This window comes from Strongylocentrotus purpuratus, unplaced genomic scaffold (assembly GCF_000002235.5).
Source record: "Strongylocentrotus purpuratus isolate Spur 01 unplaced genomic scaffold, Spur_5.0 spur5_scaffold_16, whole genome shotgun sequence".
In the NCBI taxonomy this organism is placed as follows: Eukaryota; Metazoa; Echinodermata; class Echinoidea; order Camarodonta; family Strongylocentrotidae; genus Strongylocentrotus; species Strongylocentrotus purpuratus.
Window position 1 is genome coordinate 7,898,395 of NW_022145601.1, and position 20,391 is coordinate 7,918,785.

Sequence of the window (20,391 nt, forward strand, 5' to 3'; positions counted from 1 at the left end):
CACGAAGTGATACAAAGGGCCTTTCAAATTTAAGTCTATTGAAAGCATTCCCCCACCTAGCCTGTATGACCGAGCAGAATCATTTAGTGCTCAACAATAAAAATCCACAGTCTTGGCTAAAGAGGTCCATTATTTGTTTGTTTATTTAGTTATTTTATTTAATTGACATTGTACAGTACTATTAAATATCAGGTATATTGGATGCTCTGTTTTAAATACAGTCAAGATTGCCGAGCAATGAATTACATCCTGCTTCTTGTCCTCAAACCATATCTTTCTGGTTTTTAAAACGGTATCATTTGAATTTCCATTTCCAAGCATTATTTTGAACTGTCCCGAAATTGTTTTCCTTTCTTGAAATCAGACTACAGCCCCAGTCTAAAGTGCTTGTCCTCCCAGACAAGGACAAAGAGCCTCTTCGGTAGGTTTAGGGACAATGCATCAAAATAACGCGGTCATTGTTGCAATGTCAGGAATGCTATTATTACCTCCTCTTTGGTAATCCTCGCATTTGACCAAACAAAAGTCACTCAATGAAGGGAGGGTCAGGTTTGTTTTCAATTCACTAATATTATTGATGCCATGTCAGAAAGAGCTGAGTAGTTTGTTACGTAACTATTCAAAAATTGCAGGTGCAAGCTATTGAAAACAGAATCGAATAGCCAAGCTTCCCTATTCATTGGTGCCCTGTTATAGAATTCGTAGCATATACTGAATTGAATAGACCCGTGTTCTATTCATTATACTATGTGAGGGCAGTGGCCTCTTGTCATATCACTTTAAGTTTAAGTCAGCAGTTTGCAAATTAAATGAAATAAACATAAAACCTCACTATTATATCAGTAATATCAGTAACTGAAAGAAAAAAAATACGGGCAATCTTGACAACATCGGACTACAAAAATGATGATAATAATGCATCCCGAAAGCGTCAAATCAGTAAATCGGCACATTTTGTAAAGTCATTAGCATGCAGAAAGTGTTAACAACAAAAAGCGAACCAGTTATCACGGTGAGGCAAAATGGTCTTGTGGATAAAAGTGATCACTTCACAATGCAATGTACTCGGTTCGAGTCTCAGTTTCTCCTTTATATAAACCCATGTTATTTTTTTTTCTTCACTCCATAATATTGACTTGTCATCTCTTTTTTAAAGGGGACACCCCCCCCCCCTCAACAAAGAAAAAATAGCATGTAATACTCTTTCTTTAACAAGCGACTCTCTGAATTAGTCAGAAAACATCTTTTGCTACATCTACAACAATTAGTGTAAGTATGAAGAATACATGAAGATTAGCAATGTGACACTTTAGTCTAGTGGGTAGGCAATCGTCTGATAACTGGAAGGTATCGGGTTCGACCCCCAGCTGTTGCGTTTTTTTCTTTTGCTACATCTACAACAATAAGTATAAGTATGAAAAAAAAACATGGAGATTAGCAATGTGACACTTTAGTCTAGTGGGTAGGCAATCGCCTGGTAACTGGAAGGTATCGGGTTCGACCCCCAGCTGTTGCGTTTTTTTCTTTTGCTACATCTACAACAATAAGTATAAGTATGAAAAAAAAAACATGGAGATTAGCAATGTGACACTTTAGTCTAGTGGGTAGGCAATCGCCTGGTAACTGGAAGGTATCGGGTTCGACACCCAGCTGTTGCTTTTTTTTTAATCTTTGAAAAAGAAAAACTGATGTCAAACCCATTTTGATCTCACTCAAAGTCCATATTTATTGCTATTCTCTTAATTGATCTATACAATGAGCTTGCAATTAACTTGTAAGCAAGGTAAAGTATTATATTTACGAAGTACAAGAAGGACAGGAATCCTGTTTTATCTATTTATCAAACATTATTACATTCAATACTTTTTCAGTCCCAATGAGAGAGAGAGAGAGAGAGAGAAAGAGAAAGAGAGCCAGAAAGAGACAAGTGAAGAGAACCCAATACACCTCATCAGTGTAATAAAGTCTGATGATCTTAATCTACATACTTACTTCAAATATTTTGCCGGGCAGATATTATTATTTATAAAAACAAACCAATTTTGGAGTTTTATAATAAATATTATTGTTGTTGTTGTTGTTGATGTAAAACAATGAGAAAATAGGGACCTTTTGCGGGGGGGGGGGGGAGCAATGTAGAAAAAAACTACAGGGGAGCCTTGGGATTTTTATTTGGGGGGGGGGGGTGGGTATCGGCGCGGATTCAGGATTTCTTAGGGGGGCCCAAACTTGAAATCAATTTGAAATTTAATGTGCTGAAATAAAAAAAAATCGTGCCGGCCGATATTTCACTCAGTGGTAGAGGGGGAAGGGGGAGGGGGGGGGGGGGGGGGTAGAGAGCACTATTTTTTTGTTTGGCCCTCGAAAATTTGAAAAATCACCCCCCCCCCCCACATTAATCGCCAGGGGGGTCCCATCTCGACAGCTAGCTGGCAATCGACAGCTAGCTGGCAATCGACAGCTAGCTGGCAATCAGCTAGCTGGCAATCGACAGCTAGCTGGCAATCGACAGCTAGCTGGCAATCGACAGCTAGCTGGCAATCGACAGCTAGCTGGCAATCGACAGCTAGCTGGCAATCGACAGCTAGCTGGCAATCGACAGCTAGCTGGCAATCGACAGCTAGCTGGCAATCGACAGCTAGCTGGCAATCGACAGCTAGCTGGCAATCGACAGCTAGCTGGCAATCGACAGCTAGCTGGCAATCGACAGCTAGCTGGCAATCGACAGCTAGCTGGCAATCGACAGCTAGCTGGCAATCGACAGCTAGCTGGCAATCGACAGCTAGCTGGCAATCGACAGCGTAGCCTGGCGGCGGTAGCGGGTAGCCCAAAGCCATGTCCATTTAAAAACTGCATTCAAGAGCCTCTTATTGCTAGGTTTACAACGTTGTTTTACATTTGCAATTATAATTTCCTAGTTTTATTCACTCTCTACAGTCCCGTACTATCCCTTTTTCAGTCTGTAAACAACTTTGCAACACGAAAACAATGATGAACAGGGTTTTACTTCTCGTATAAATTTATTAGAAGTGCCCTATGTCATTTTGCACGAAGTGATACAAAGGGCCTTTCAAATTTAAGTCTATTGAAAGCATTCCCCCACCTAGCCTGTATGACCGAGCAGAATCATTTAGTGCTCAACAATAAAAATCCACAGTCTTGGCTAAAGAGGTCCATTATTTGTTTGTTTATTTAGTTATTTTATTTAATTGACATTGTACAGTACTATTAAATATCAGGTATATTGGATGCTCTGTTTTAAATACAGTCAAGATTGCCGAGCAATGAATTACATCCTGCTTCTTGTCCTCAAACCATATCTTTCTGGTTTTTAAAACGGTATCATTTGAATTTCCATTTCCAAGCATTATTTTGAACTGTCCCGAAATTGTTTTCCTTTCTTGAAATCAGACTACAGCCCCAGTCTAAAGTGCTTGTCCTCCCAGACAAGGACAAAGAGCCTCTTCGGTAGGTTTAGGGACAATGCATCAAAATAACGCGGTCATTGTTGCAATGTCAGGAATGCTATTATTACCTCCTCTTTGGTAATCCTCGCATTTGACCAAACAAAAGTCACTCAATGAAGGGAGGGTCAGGTTTGTTTTCAATTCACTAATATTATTGATGCCATGTCAGAAAGAGCTGAGTAGTTTGTTACGTAACTATTCAAAAATTGCAGGTGCAAGCTATTGAAAACAGAATCGAATAGCCAAGCTTCCCTATTCATTGGTGCCCTGTTATAGAATTCGTAGCATATACTGAATTGAATAGACCCGTGTTCTATTCATTATACTATGTGAGGGCAGTGGCCTCTTGTCATATCACTTTAAGTTTAAGTCAGCAGTTTGCAAATTAAATGAAATAAACATAAAACCTCACTATTATATCAGTAATATCAGTAACTGAAAGAAAAAAAATACGGGCAATCTTGACAACATCGGACTACAAAAATGATGATAATAATGCATCCCGAAAGCGTCAAATCAGTAAATCGGCACATTTTGTAAAGTCATTAGCATGCAGAAAGTGTTAACAACAAAAAGCGAACCAGTTATCACGGTGAGGCAAAATGGTCTTGTGGATAAAAGTGATCACTTCACAATGCAATGTACTCGGTTCGAGTCTCAGTTTCTCCTTTATATAAACCCATGTTATTTTTTTTTCTTCACTCCATAATATTGACTTGTCATCTCTTTTTTAAAGGGGACACCCCCCCCCCTCAACAAAGAAAAAATAGCATGTAATACTCTTTCTTTAACAAGCGACTCTCTGAATTAGTCAGAAAACATCTTTTGCTACATCTACAACAATTAGTGTAAGTATGAAGAATACATGAAGATTAGCAATGTGACACTTTAGTCTAGTGGGTAGGCAATCGTCTGATAACTGGAAGGTATCGGGTTCGACCCCCAGCTGTTGCGTTTTTTTCTTTTGCTACATCTACAACAATAAGTATAAGTATGAAAAAAAAACATGGAGATTAGCAATGTGACACTTTAGTCTAGTGGGTAGGCAATCGCCTGGTAACTGGAAGGTATCGGGTTCGACCCCCAGCTGTTGCGTTTTTTTCTTTTGCTACATCTACAACAATAAGTATAAGTATGAAAAAAAAAACATGGAGATTAGCAATGTGACACTTTAGTCTAGTGGGTAGGCAATCGCCTGGTAACTGGAAGGTATCGGGTTCGACACCCAGCTGTTGCTTTTTTTTTAATCTTTGAAAAAGAAAAACTGATGTCAAACCCATTTTGATCTCACTCAAAGTCCATATTTATTGCTATTCTCTTAATTGATCTATACAATGAGCTTGCAATTAACTTGTAAGCAAGGTAAAGTATTATATTTACGAAGTACAAGAAGGACAGGAATCCTGTTTTATCTATTTATCAAACATTATTACATTCAATACTTTTTCAGTCCCAATGAGAGAGAGAGAGAGAGAGAGAAAGAGAAAGAGAGCCAGAAAGAGACAAGTGAAGAGAACCCAATACACCTCATCAGTGTAATAAAGTCTGATGATCTTAATCTACATACTTACTTCAAATATTTTGCCGGGCAGATATTATTATTTATAAAAACAAACCAATTTTGGAGTTTTATAATAAATATTATTGTTGTTGTTGTTGTTGATGTAAAACAATGAGAAAATAGGGACCTTTTGCGGGGGGGGGGGGAGCAATGTAGAAAAAAACTACAGGGGAGCCTTGGGATTTTTATTTGGGGGGGGGGGGGTGGGTATCGGCGCGGATTCAGGATTTCTTAGGGGGGCCCAAACTTGAAATCAATTTGAAATTTAATGTGCTGAAATAAAAAAAAATCGTGCCGGCCGATATTTCACTCAGTGGTAGAGGGGGAAGGGGGAGGGGGGGGGGGGGGGGGGTAGAGAGCACTATTTTTTGTTTGGCCCTCGAAAATTTGAAAAATCACCCCCCCCCCCCCCACATTAATCGCCAGGGGGGTGGCAATCGACAGCTAGCTGGCAATCGACAGCTAGCTGGCAATCGACAGCTAGCTGGCAATCGACAGCTAGCTGGCAATCGACAGCTAGCTGGCAATCGACAGCTAGCTGGCAATCGACAGCTAGCTGGCAATCGACAGCTAGCTGGCAATCGACAGCTAGCTGGCAATCGACAGCTAGCTGGCAATCGACAGCTAGCTGGCAATCGACAGCTAGCTGGCAATCGACAGCTAGCTGGCAATCGACAGCTAGCTGGCAATCGACAGCGTAGCCTGGCGGCGGTAGCGGGTAGCCCCAAAGCCATGTCCATTTAAAAACTGCATTCAAGAGCCTCTTATTGCTAGGTTTACAACGTTGTTTTACATTTGCAATTATAATTTCCTAGTTTTATTCACTCTCTACAGTCCCGTACTATCCCTTTTTCAGTCTGTAAACAACTTTGCAACACGAAAACAATGATGAACAGGGTTTTACTTCTCGTATAAATTTATTAGAAGTGCCCTATGTCATTTTGCACGAAGTGATACAAAGGGCCTTTCAAATTTAAGTCTATTGAAAGCATTCCCCCACCTAGCCTGTATGACCGAGCAGAATCATTTAGTGCTCAACAATAAAAATCCACAGTCTTGGCTAAAGAGGTCCATTATTTGTTTGTTTATTTAGTTATTTTATTTAATTGACATTGTACAGTACTATTAAATATCAGGTATATTGGATGCTCTGTTTTAAATACAGTCAAGATTGCCGAGCAATGAATTACATCCTGCTTCTTGTCCTCAAACCATATCTTTCTGGTTTTTAAAACGGTATCATTTGAATTTCCATTTCCAAGCATTATTTTGAACTGTCCCGAAATTGTTTTCCTTTCTTGAAATCAGACTACAGCCCCAGTCTAAAGTGCTTGTCCTCCCAGACAAGGACAAAGAGCCTCTTCGGTAGGTTTAGGGACAATGCATCAAAATAACGCGGTCATTGTTGCAATGTCAGGAATGCTATTATTACCTCCTCTTTGGTAATCCTCGCATTTGACCAAACAAAAGTCACTCAATGAAGGGAGGGTCAGGTTTGTTTTCAATTCACTAATATTATTGATGCCATGTCAGAAAGAGCTGAGTAGTTTGTTACGTAACTATTCAAAAATTGCAGGTGCAAGCTATTGAAAACAGAATCGAATAGCCAAGCTTCCCTATTCATTGGTGCCCTGTTATAGAATTCGTAGCATATACTGAATTGAATAGACCCGTGTTCTATTCATTATACTATGTGAGGGCAGTGGCCTCTTGTCATATCACTTTAAGTTTAAGTCAGCAGTTTGCAAATTAAATGAAATAAACATAAAACCTCACTATTATATCAGTAATATCAGTAACTGAAAGAAAAAAAATACGGGCAATCTTGACAACATCGGACTACAAAAATGATGATAATAATGCATCCCGAAAGCGTCAAATCAGTAAATCGGCACATTTTGTAAAGTCATTAGCATGCAGAAAGTGTTAACAACAAAAAGCGAACCAGTTATCACGGTGAGGCAAAATGGTCTTGTGGATAAAAGTGATCACTTCACAATGCAATGTACTCGGTTCGAGTCTCAGTTTCTCCTTTATATAAACCCATGTTATTTTTTTTTCTTCACTCCATAATATTGACTTGTCATCTCTTTTTTAAAGGGGACACCCCCCCCCCCTCAACAAAGAAAAAATAGCATGTAATACTCTTTCTTTAACAAGCGACTCTCTGAATTAGTCAGAAAACATCTTTTGCTACATCTACAACAATTAGTGTAAGTATGAAGAATACATGAAGATTAGCAATGTGACACTTTAGTCTAGTGGGTAGGCAATCGTCTGATAACTGGAAGGTATCGGGTTCGACCCCCAGCTGTTGCGTTTTTTTCTTTTGCTACATCTACAACAATAAGTATAAGTATGAAAAAAAAACATGGAGATTAGCAATGTGACACTTTAGTCTAGTGGGTAGGCAATCGCCTGGTAACTGGAAGGTATCGGGTTCGACCCCCAGCTGTTGCGTTTTTTTCTTTTGCTACATCTACAACAATAAGTATAAGTATGAAAAAAAAAACATGGAGATTAGCAATGTGACACTTTAGTCTAGTGGGTAGGCAATCGCCTGGTAACTGGAAGGTATCGGGTTCGACACCCAGCTGTTGCTTTTTTTTTAATCTTTGAAAAAGAAAAACTGATGTCAAACCCATTTTGATCTCACTCAAAGTCCATATTTATTGCTATTCTCTTAATTGATCTATACAATGAGCTTGCAATTAACTTGTAAGCAAGGTAAAGTATTATATTTACGAAGTACAAGAAGGACAGGAATCCTGTTTTATCTATTTATCAAACATTATTACATTCAATACTTTTTCAGTCCCAATGAGAGAGAGAGAGAGAGAGAGAGAAAGAGAAAGAGAGCCAGAAAGAGACAAGTGAAGAGAACCCAATACACCTCATCAGTGTAATAAAGTCTGATGATCTTAATCTACATACTTACTTCAAATATTTTGCCGGGCAGATATTATTATTTATAAAAACAAACCAATTTTGGAGTTTTATAATAAATATTATTGTTGTTGTTGTTGTTGATGTAAAACAATGAGAAAATAGGGACCTTTTGCGGGGGGGGGGGGGAGCAATGTAGAAAAAAACTACAGGGGAGCCTTGGGATTTTTATTTGGGGGGGGGGGGTGGGTATCGGCGCGGATTCAGGATTTCTTAGGGGGGCCCAAACTTGAAATCAATTTGAAATTTAATGTGCTGAAATAAAAAAAAATCGTGCCGGCCGATATTTCACTCAGTGGTAGAGGGGGAAGGGGGAGGGGGGGGGGGGGTAGAGAGCACTATTTTTTTGTTTGGCCCTCGAAAATTTGAAAAATCACCCCCCCCCCCCACATTAATCGCCAGGGGGGTCCCATCTCGACAGCTAGCTGGCAATCGACAGCTAGCTGGCAATCGACAGCTAGCTGGCAATCGACAGCTAGCTGGCAATCGACAGCTAGCTGGCAATCGACAGCTAGCTGGCAATCGACAGCTAGCTGGCAATCGACAGCTAGCTGGCAATCGACAGCTAGCTGGCAATCGACAGCTAGCTGGCAATCGACAGCTAGCTGGCAATCGACAGCTAGCTGGCAATCGACAGCTAGCTGGCAATCGACAGCTAGCTGGCAATCGACAGCTAGCTGGCAATCGACAGCTAGCTGGCAATCGACAGCGTAGCCTGGCGGCGGTAGCGGGTAGCCCCAAAGCCATGTCCATTTAAAAACTGCATTCAAGAGCCTCTTATTGCTAGGTTTACAACGTTGTTTTACATTTGCAATTATAATTTCCTAGTTTTATTCACTCTCTACAGTCCCGTACTATCCCTTTTTCAGTCTGTAAACAACTTTGCAACACGAAAACAATGATGAACAGGGTTTTACTTCTCGTATAAATTTATTAGAAGTGCCCTATGTCATTTTGCACGAAGTGATACAAAGGGCCTTTCAAATTTAAGTCTATTGAAAGCATTCCCCCACCTAGCCTGTATGACCGAGCAGAATCATTTAGTGCTCAACAATAAAAATCCACAGTCTTGGCTAAAGAGGTCCATTATTTGTTTGTTTATTTAGTTATTTTATTTAATTGACATTGTACAGTACTATTAAATATCAGGTATATTGGATGCTCTGTTTTAAATACAGTCAAGATTGCCGAGCAATGAATTACATCCTGCTTCTTGTCCTCAAACCATATCTTTCTGGTTTTTAAAACGGTATCATTTGAATTTCCATTTCCAAGCATTATTTTGAACTGTCCCGAAATTGTTTTCCTTTCTTGAAATCAGACTACAGCCCCAGTCTAAAGTGCTTGTCCTCCCAGACAAGGACAAAGAGCCTCTTCGGTAGGTTTAGGGACAATGCATCAAAATAACGCGGTCATTGTTGCAATGTCAGGAATGCTATTATTACCTCCTCTTTGGTAATCCTCGCATTTGACCAAACAAAAGTCACTCAATGAAGGGAGGGTCAGGTTTGTTTTCAATTCACTAATATTATTGATGCCATGTCAGAAAGAGCTGAGTAGTTTGTTACGTAACTATTCAAAAATTGCAGGTGCAAGCTATTGAAAACAGAATCGAATAGCCAAGCTTCCCTATTCATTGGTGCCCTGTTATAGAATTCGTAGCATATACTGAATTGAATAGACCCGTGTTCTATTCATTATACTATGTGAGGGCAGTGGCCTCTTGTCATATCACTTTAAGTTTAAGTCAGCAGTTTGCAAATTAAATGAAATAAACATAAAACCTCACTATTATATCAGTAATATCAGTAACTGAAAGAAAAAAAATACGGGCAATCTTGACAACATCGGACTACAAAAATGATGATAATAATGCATCCCGAAAGCGTCAAATCAGTAAATCGGCACATTTTGTAAAGTCATTAGCATGCAGAAAGTGTTAACAACAAAAAGCGAACCAGTTATCACGGTGAGGCAAAATGGTCTTGTGGATAAAAGTGATCACTTCACAATGCAATGTACTCGGTTCGAGTCTCAGTTTCTCCTTTATATAAACCCATGTTATTTTTTTTTCTTCACTCCATAATATTGACTTGTCATCTCTTTTTTAAAGGGGACACCCCCCCCCCTCAACAAAGAAAAAATAGCATGTAATACTCTTTCTTTAACAAGCGACTCTCTGAATTAGTCAGAAAACATCTTTTGCTACATCTACAACAATTAGTGTAAGTATGAAGAATACATGAAGATTAGCAATGTGACACTTTAGTCTAGTGGGTAGGCAATCGTCTGATAACTGGAAGGTATCGGGTTCGACCCCCAGCTGTTGCGTTTTTTTCTTTTGCTACATCTACAACAATAAGTATAAGTATGAAAAAAAAACATGGAGATTAGCAATGTGACACTTTAGTCTAGTGGGTAGGCAATCGCCTGGTAACTGGAAGGTATCGGGTTCGACCCCCAGCTGTTGCGTTTTTTTCTTTTGCTACATCTACAACAATAAGTATAAGTATGAAAAAAAAAACATGGAGATTAGCAATGTGACACTTTAGTCTAGTGGGTAGGCAATCGCCTGGTAACTGGAAGGTATCGGGTTCGACACCCAGCTGTTGCTTTTTTTTTAATCTTTGAAAAAGAAAAACTGATGTCAAACCCATTTTGATCTCACTCAAAGTCCATATTTATTGCTATTCTCTTAATTGATCTATACAATGAGCTTGCAATTAACTTGTAAGCAAGGTAAAGTATTATATTTACGAAGTACAAGAAGGACAGGAATCCTGTTTTATCTATTTATCAAACATTATTACATTCAATACTTTTTCAGTCCCAATGAGAGAGAGAGAGAGAGAGAGAAAGAGAAAGAGAGCCAGAAAGAGACAAGTGAAGAGAACCCAATACACCTCATCAGTGTAATAAAGTCTGATGATCTTAATCTACATACTTACTTCAAATATTTTGCCGGGCAGATATTATTATTTATAAAAACAAACCAATTTTGGAGTTTTATAATAAATATTATTGTTGTTGTTGTTGTTGATGTAAAACAATGAGAAAATAGGGACCTTTTGGGGGGGGGGGGGAGCAATGTAGAAAAAAACTACAGGGGAGCCTTGGGATTTTTATTTGGGGGGGGGGGGGTGGGTATCGGCGCGGATTCAGGATTTCTTAGGGGGGCCCAAACTTGAAATCAATTTGAAATTTAATGTGCTGAAATAAAAAAAAATCGTGCCGGCCGATATTTCACTCAGTGGTAGAGGGGGAAGGGGGAGGGGGGGGGGGGGGGGGGGTAGAGAGCACTATTTTTTTGTTTGGCCCTCGAAAATTTGAAAAATCACCCCCCCCCCCCACATTAATCGCCAGGGGGGTCCCATCTGACAGCTAGCTGGCAATCGACAGCTAGCTGGCAATCGACAGCTAGCTGGCAATCGACAGCTAGCTGGCAATCGACAGCTAGCTGGCAATCGACAGCTAGCTGGCAATCGACAGCTAGCTGGCAATCGACAGCTAGCTGGCAATCGACAGCTAGCTGGCAATCGACAGCTAGCTGGCAATCGACAGCTAGCTGGCAATCGACAGCTAGCTGGCAATCGACAGCTAGCTGGCAATCGACAGCTAGCTGGCAATCGACAGCTAGCTGGCAATCGACAGCTAGCTGGCAATCGACAGCTAGCTGGCAATCGACAGCTAGCTGGCAATCGACAGCGTAGCCTGGCGGCGGTAGCGGGTAGCCCCAAAGCCATGTCCATTTAAAAACTGCATTCAAGAGCCTCTTATTGCTAGGTTTACAACGTTGTTTTACATTTGCAATTATAATTTCCTAGTTTTATTCACTCTCTACAGTCCCGTACTATCCCTTTTTCAGTCTGTAAACAACTTTGCAACACGAAAACAATGATGAACAGGGTTTTACTTCTCGTATAAATTTATTAGAAGTGCCCTATGTCATTTTGCACGAAGTGATACAAAGGGCCTTTCAAATTTAAGTCTATTGAAAGCATTCCCCCACCTAGCCTGTATGACCGAGCAGAATCATTTAGTGCTCAACAATAAAAATCCACAGTCTTGGCTAAAGAGGTCCATTATTTGTTTGTTTATTTAGTTATTTTATTTAATTGACATTGTACAGTACTATTAAATATCAGGTATATTGGATGCTCTGTTTTAAATACAGTCAAGATTGCCGAGCAATGAATTACATCCTGCTTCTTGTCCTCAAACCATATCTTTCTGGTTTTTAAAACGGTATCATTTGAATTTCCATTTCCAAGCATTATTTTGAACTGTCCCGAAATTGTTTTCCTTTCTTGAAATCAGACTACAGCCCCAGTCTAAAGTGCTTGTCCTCCCAGACAAGGACAAAGAGCCTCTTCGGTAGGTTTAGGGACAATGCATCAAAATAACGCGGTCATTGTTGCAATGTCAGGAATGCTATTATTACCTCCTCTTTGGTAATCCTCGCATTTGACCAAACAAAAGTCACTCAATGAAGGGAGGGTCAGGTTTGTTTTCAATTCACTAATATTATTGATGCCATGTCAGAAAGAGCTGAGTAGTTTGTTACGTAACTATTCAAAAATTGCAGGTGCAAGCTATTGAAAACAGAATCGAATAGCCAAGCTTCCCTATTCATTGGTGCCCTGTTATAGAATTCGTAGCATATACTGAATTGAATAGACCCGTGTTCTATTCATTATACTATGTGAGGGCAGTGGCCTCTTGTCATATCACTTTAAGTTTAAGTCAGCAGTTTGCAAATTAAATGAAATAAACATAAAACCTCACTATTATATCAGTAATATCAGTAACTGAAAGAAAAAAAATACGGGCAATCTTGACAACATCGGACTACAAAAATGATGATAATAATGCATCCCGAAAGCGTCAAATCAGTAAATCGGCACATTTTGTAAAGTCATTAGCATGCAGAAAGTGTTAACAACAAAAAGCGAACCAGTTATCACGGTGAGGCAAAATGGTCTTGTGGATAAAAGTGATCACTTCACAATGCAATGTACTCGGTTCGAGTCTCAGTTTCTCCTTTATATAAACCCATGTTATTTTTTTTTCTTCACTCCATAATATTGACTTGTCATCTCTTTTTTAAAGGGGACACCCCCCCCCCTCAACAAAGAAAAAATAGCATGTAATACTCTTTCTTTAACAAGCGACTCTCTGAATTAGTCAGAAAACATCTTTTGCTACATCTACAACAATTAGTGTAAGTATGAAGAATACATGAAGATTAGCAATGTGACACTTTAGTCTAGTGGGTAGGCAATCGTCTGATAACTGGAAGGTATCGGGTTCGACCCCCAGCTGTTGCGTTTTTTTCTTTTGCTACATCTACAACAATAAGTATAAGTATGAAAAAAAAACATGGAGATTAGCAATGTGACACTTTAGTCTAGTGGGTAGGCAATCGCCTGGTAACTGGAAGGTATCGGGTTCGACCCCCAGCTGTTGCGTTTTTTTCTTTTGCTACATCTACAACAATAAGTATAAGTATGAAAAAAAAAACATGGAGATTAGCAATGTGACACTTTAGTCTAGTGGGTAGGCAATCGCCTGGTAACTGGAAGGTATCGGGTTCGACACCCAGCTGTTGCTTTTTTTTTAATCTTTGAAAAAGAAAAACTGATGTCAAACCCATTTTGATCTCACTCAAAGTCCATATTTATTGCTATTCTCTTAATTGATCTATACAATGAGCTTGCAATTAACTTGTAAGCAAGGTAAAGTATTATATTTACGAAGTACAAGAAGGACAGGAATCCTGTTTTATCTATTTATCAAACATTATTACATTCAATACTTTTTCAGTCCCAATGAGAGAGAGAGAGAGAGAGAGAAAGAGAAAGAGAGCCAGAAAGAGACAAGTGAAGAGAACCCAATACACCTCATCAGTGTAATAAAGTCTGATGATCTTAATCTACATACTTACTTCAAATATTTTGCCGGGCAGATATTATTATTTATAAAAACAAACCAATTTTGGAGTTTTATAATAAATATTATTGTTGTTGTTGTTGTTGATGTAAAACAATGAGAAAATAGGGACCTTTTGCGGGGGGGGGGGGGAGCAATGTAGAAAAAAACTACAGGGGAGCCTTGGGATTTTTATTTGGGGGGGGGGGGTGGGTATCGGCGCGGATTCAGGATTTCTTAGGGGGGCCCAAACTTGAAATCAATTTGAAATTTAATGTGCTGAAATAAAAAAAAATCGTGCCGGCCGATATTTCACTCAGTGGTAGAGGGGGAAGGGGGAGGGGGGGGGGGGGGGGTAGAGAGCACTATTTTTTTGTTTGGCCCTCGAAAATTTGAAAAATCACCCCCCCCCCCCCCACATTAATCGCCAGGGGGGTCCCATCTAGACAGCTAGCTGGCAATCGACAGCTAGCTGGCAATCGACAGCTAGCTGGCAAGCTGGCAATCGACAGCTAGCTGGCAATCGACAGCTAGCTGGCAATCGACAGCTAGCTGGCAATCGACAGCTAGCTGGCAATCGACAGCTAGCTGGCAATCGACAGCTAGCTGGCAATCGACAGCTAGCTGGCAATCGACAGCTAGCTGGCAATCGACAGCTAGCTGGCAATCGACAGCTAGCTGGCAATCGACAGCTAGCTGGCAATCGACAGCTAGCTGGCAATCGACAGCTAGCTGGCAATCGACAGCTAGCTGGCAATCGACAGCTAGCTGGCAATCGACAGCGTAGCCTGGCGGCGGTAGCGGGTAGCCCCAAAGCCATGTCCATTTAAAAACTGCATTCAAGAGCCTCTTATTGCTAGGTTTACAACGTTGTTTTACATTTGCAATTATAATTTCCTAGTTTTATTCACTCTCTACAGTCCCGTACTATCCCTTTTTCAGTCTGTAAACAACTTTGCAACACGAAAACAATGATGAACAGGGTTTTACTTCTCGTATAAATTTATTAGAAGTGCCCTATGTCATTTTGCACGAAGTGATACAAAGGGCCTTTCAAATTTAAGTCTATTGAAAGCATTCCCCCACCTAGCCTGTATGACCGAGCAGAATCATTTAGTGCTCAACAATAAAAATCCACAGTCTTGGCTAAAGAGGTCCATTATTTGTTTGTTTATTTAGTTATTTTATTTAATTGACATTGTACAGTACTATTAAATATCAGGTATATTGGATGCTCTGTTTTAAATACAGTCAAGATTGCCGAGCAATGAATTACATCCTGCTTCTTGTCCTCAAACCATATCTTTCTGGTTTTTAAAACGGTATCATTTGAATTTCCATTTCCAAGCATTATTTTGAACTGTCCCGAAATTGTTTTCCTTTCTTGAAATCAGACTACAGCCCCAGTCTAAAGTGCTTGTCCTCCCAGACAAGGACAAAGAGCCTCTTCGGTAGGTTTAGGGACAATGCATCAAAATAACGCGGTCATTGTTGCAATGTCAGGAATGCTATTATTACCTCCTCTTTGGTAATCCTCGCATTTGACCAAACAAAAGTCACTCAATGAAGGGAGGGTCAGGTTTGTTTTCAATTCACTAATATTATTGATGCCATGTCAGAAAGAGCTGAGTAGTTTGTTACGTAACTATTCAAAAATTGCAGGTGCAAGCTATTGAAAACAGAATCGAATAGCCAAGCTTCCCTATTCATTGGTGCCCTGTTATAGAATTCGTAGCATATACTGAATTGAATAGACCCGTGTTCTATTCATTATACTATGTGAGGGCAGTGGCCTCTTGTCATATCACTTTAAGTTTAAGTCAGCAGTTTGCAAATTAAATGAAATAAACATAAAACCTCACTATTATATCAGTAATATCAGTAACTGAAAGAAAAAAAATACGGGCAATCTTGACAACATCGGACTACAAAAATGATGATAATAATGCATCCCGAAAGCGTCAAATCAGTAAATCGGCACATTTTGTAAAGTCATTAGCATGCAGAAAGTGTTAACAACAAAAAGCGAACCAGTTATCACGGTGAGGCAAAATGGTCTTGTGGATAAAAGTGATCACTTCACAATGCAATGTACTCGGTTCGAGTCTCAGTTTCTCCTTTATATAAACCCATGTTATTTTTTTTTCTTCACTCCATAATATTGACTTGTCATCTCTTTTTTAAAGGGGACACCCCCCCCCCTCAACAAAGAAAAAATAGCATGTAATACTCTTTCTTTAACAAGCGACTCTCTGAATTAGTCAGAAAACATCTTTTGCTACATCTACAACAATTAGTGTAAGTATGAAGAATACATGAAGATTAGCAATGTGACACTTTAGTCTAGTGGGTAGGCAATCGTCTGATAACTGGAAGGTATCGGGTTCGACCCCCAGCTGTTGCGTTTTTTTCTTTTGCTACATCTACAACAATAAGTATAAGTATGAAAAAAAAACATGGAGATTAGCAATGTGACACTTTAGTCTAGTGGGTAGGCAATCGCCTGGTAACTGGAAGGTATCGGGTTCGACCCCCAGCTGTTGCGTTTTTTTCTTTTGCTACATCTACAACAATAAGTATAAGTATGAAAAAAAAAACATGGAGATTAGCAATGTGACACTTTAGTCTAGTGGGTAGGCAATCGCCTGGTAACTGGAAGGTATCGGGTTCGACACCCAGCTGTTGCTTTTTTTTTAATCTTTGAAAAAGAAAAACTGATGTCAAACCCATTTTGATCTCACTCAAAGTCCATATTTATTGCTATTCTCTTAATTGATCTATACAATGAGCTTGCAATTAACTTGTAAGCAAGGTAAAGTATTATATTTACGAAGTACAAGAAGGACAGGAATCCTGTTTTATCTATTTATCAAACATTATTACATTCAATACTTTTTCAGTCCCAATGAGAGAGAGAGAGAGAGAGAGAAAGAGAAAGAGAGCCAGAAAGAGACAAGTGAAGAGAACCCAATACACCTCATCAGTGTAATAAAGTCTGATGATCTTAATCTACATACTTACTTCAAATATTTTGCCGGGCAGATATTATTATTTATAAAAACAAACCAATTTTGGAGTTTTATAATAAATATTATTGTTGTTGTTGTTGTTGATGTAAAACAATGAGAAAATAGGGACCTTTTGCGGGGGGGGGGGGAGCAATGTAGAAAAAAACTACAGGGGAGCCTTGGGATTTTTATTTGGGGGGGGGGGGTGGGTATCGGCGCGGATTCAGGATTTCTTAGGGGGGCCCAAACTTGAAATCAATTTGAAATTTAATGTGCTGAAATAAAAAAAAATCGTGCCGGCCGATATTTCACTCAGTGGTAGAGGGGGAAGGGGGAGGGGGGGGGGGGGGGGTAGAGAGCACTATTTTTTTGTTTGGCCCTCGAAAATTTGAAAAATCACCCCCCCCCCCCCCACATTAATCGCCAGGGGGGTCCCATCTAGACAGCTAGCTGGCAATCGACAGCTAGCTGGCAATCGACAGCTAGCTGGCAATCGACAGCTAGCTGGCAATCGACAGCTGGCAATCGACATCGACTAGCTGGCAATCGACAGCTAGCTGGCAATCGACAGCTAGCTGGCAATCGACAGCTAGCTGGCAATCGACAGCTAGCTGGCAATCGACAGCTAGCTGGCAATCGACAGCTAGCTGGCAATCGACAGCTAGCTGGCAATCGACAGCTAGCTGGCAATCGACAGCTAGCTGGCAATCGACAGCTAGCTGGCAATCGACAGCTAGCTGGCAATCGACAGCTAGCTGGCAATCGACAGCTAGCTGGCAATCGACAGCTAGCTGGCAATCGACAGCGTAGCCTGGCGGCGGTAGCGGGTAGCCCCAAAGCCATGTCCATTTAAAAACTGCATTCAAGAGCCTCTTATTGCTAGGTTTACAACGTTGTTTTACATTTGCAATTATAATTTCCTAGTTTTATTCACTCTCTACAGTCCCGTACTATCCCTTTTTCAGTCTGTAAACAACTTTGCAACACGAAAACAATGATGAACAGGGTTTTACTTCTCGTATAAATTTATTAGAAGTGCCCTATGTCATTTTGCACGAAGTGATACAAAGGGCCTTTCAAATTTAAGTCTATTGAAAGCATTCCCCCACCTAGCCTGTATGACCGAGCAGAATCATTTAGTGCTCAACAATAAAAATCCACAGTCTTGGCTAAAGAGGTCCATTATTTGTTTGTTTATTTAGTTATTTTATTTAATTGACATTGTACAGTACTATTAAATATCAGGTATATTGGATGCTCTGTTTTAAATACAGTCAAGATTGCCGAGCAATGAATTACATCCTGCTTCTTGTCCTCAAACCATATCTTTCTGGTTTTTAAAACGGTATCATTTGAATTTCCATTTCCAAGCATTATTTTGAACTGTCCCGAAATTGTTTTCCTTTCTTGAAATCAGACTACAGCCCCAGTCTAAAGTGCTTGTCCTCCCAGACAAGGACAAAGAGCCTCTTCGGTAGGTTTAGGGACAATGCATCAAAATAACGCGGTCATTGTTGCAATGTCAGGAATGCTATTATTACCTCCTCTTTGGTAATCCTCGCATTTGACCAAACAAAAGTCACTCAATGAAGGGAGGGTCAGGTTTGTTTTCAATTCACTAATATTATTGATGCCATGTCAGAAAGAGCTGAGTAGTTTGTTACGTAACTATTCAAAAATTGCAGGTGCAAGCTATTGAAAACAGAATCGAATAGCCAAGCTTCCCTATTCATTGGTGCCCTGTTATAGAATTCGTAGCATATACTGAATTGAATAGACCCGTGTTCTATTCATTATACTATGTGAGGGCAGTGGCCTCTTGTCATATCACTTTAAGTTTAAGTCAGCAGTTTGCAAATTAAATGAAATAAACATAAAACCTCACTATTATATCAGTAATATCAGTAACTGAAAGAAAAAAAATACGGGCAATCTTGACAACATCGGACTACAAAAATGATGATAATAATGCATCCCGAAAGCGTCAAATCAGTAAATCGGCACATTTTGTAAAGTCATTAGCATGCAGAAAGTGTTAACAACAAAAAGCGAACCAGTTATCACGGTGAGGCAAAATGGTCTTGTGGATAAAAGTGATCACTTCACAATGCAATGTACTCGGTTCGAGTCTCAGTTTCTCCTTTATATAAACCCATGTTATTTTTTTTTCTTCACTCCATAATATTGACTTGTCATCTCTTTTTTAAAGGGGACACCCCCCCCCCTCAACAAAGAAAAAATAGCATGTAATACTCTTTCTTTAACAAGCGACTCTCTGAATTAGTCAGAAAACATCTTTTGCTACATCTACAACAATTAGTGTAAGTATGAAGAATACATGAAGATTAGCAATGTGACACTTTAGTCTAGTGGGTAGGCAATCGTCTGATAACTGGAAGGTATCGGGTTCGACCCCCAGCTGTTGCGTTTTTTTCTTTTGCTACATCTACAACAATAAGTATAAGTATGAAAAAAAAACATGGAGATTAGCAATGTGACACTTTAGTCTAGTGGGTAGGCAATCGCCTGGTAACTGGAAGGTATCGGGTTCGACCCCCAGCTGTTGCGTTTTTTTCTTTTGCTACATCTACAACAATAAGTATAAGTATGAAAAAAAAAACATGGAGATTAGCAATGTGACACTTTAGTCTAGTGGGTAGGCAATCGCCTGGTAACTGGAAGGTATCGGGTTCGACACCCAGCTGTTGCTTTTTTTTTAATCTTTGAAAAAGAAAAACTGATGTCAAACCCATTTTGATCTCACTCAAAGTCCATATTTATTGCTATTCTCTTAATTGATCTATACAATGAGCTTGCAATTAACTTGTAAGCAAGGTAAAGTATTATATTTACGAAGTACAAGAAGGACAGGAATCCTGTTTTATCTATTTATCAAACATTATTACATTCAATACTTTTTCAGTCCCAATGAGAGAGAGAGAGAGAGAGAGAAAGAGAAAGAGAGCCAGAAAGAGACAAGTGAAGAGAACCCAATACACCTCATCAGTGTAATAAAGTCTGATGATCTTAATCTACATACTTACTTCAAATATTTTGCCGGGCAGATATTATTATTTATAAAAACAAACCAATTTTGGAGTTTTATAATAAATATTATTGTTGTTGTTGTTGTTGATGTAAAACAATGAGAAAATAGGGACCTTTTGGGGGGGGGGGGGAGCAATGTAGAAAAAAACTACAGGGGAGCCTTGGGATTTTTATTTGGGGGGGGGGGGTGGGTATCGGCGCGGATTCAGGATTTCTTAGGGGGGCCCAAACTTGAAATCAATTTGAAATTTAATGTGCTGAAATAAAAAAAAATCGTGCCGGCCGATATTTCACTCAGTGGTAGAGGGGGAAGGGGGAGGGGGGGGGGGGGGGTAGAGAGCACTATTTTTTTGTTTGGCCCTCGAAAATTTGAAAAATCACCCCCCCCCCCCCACATTAATCGCCAGGGGGGTCCCATCTCGACAGCTAGCTG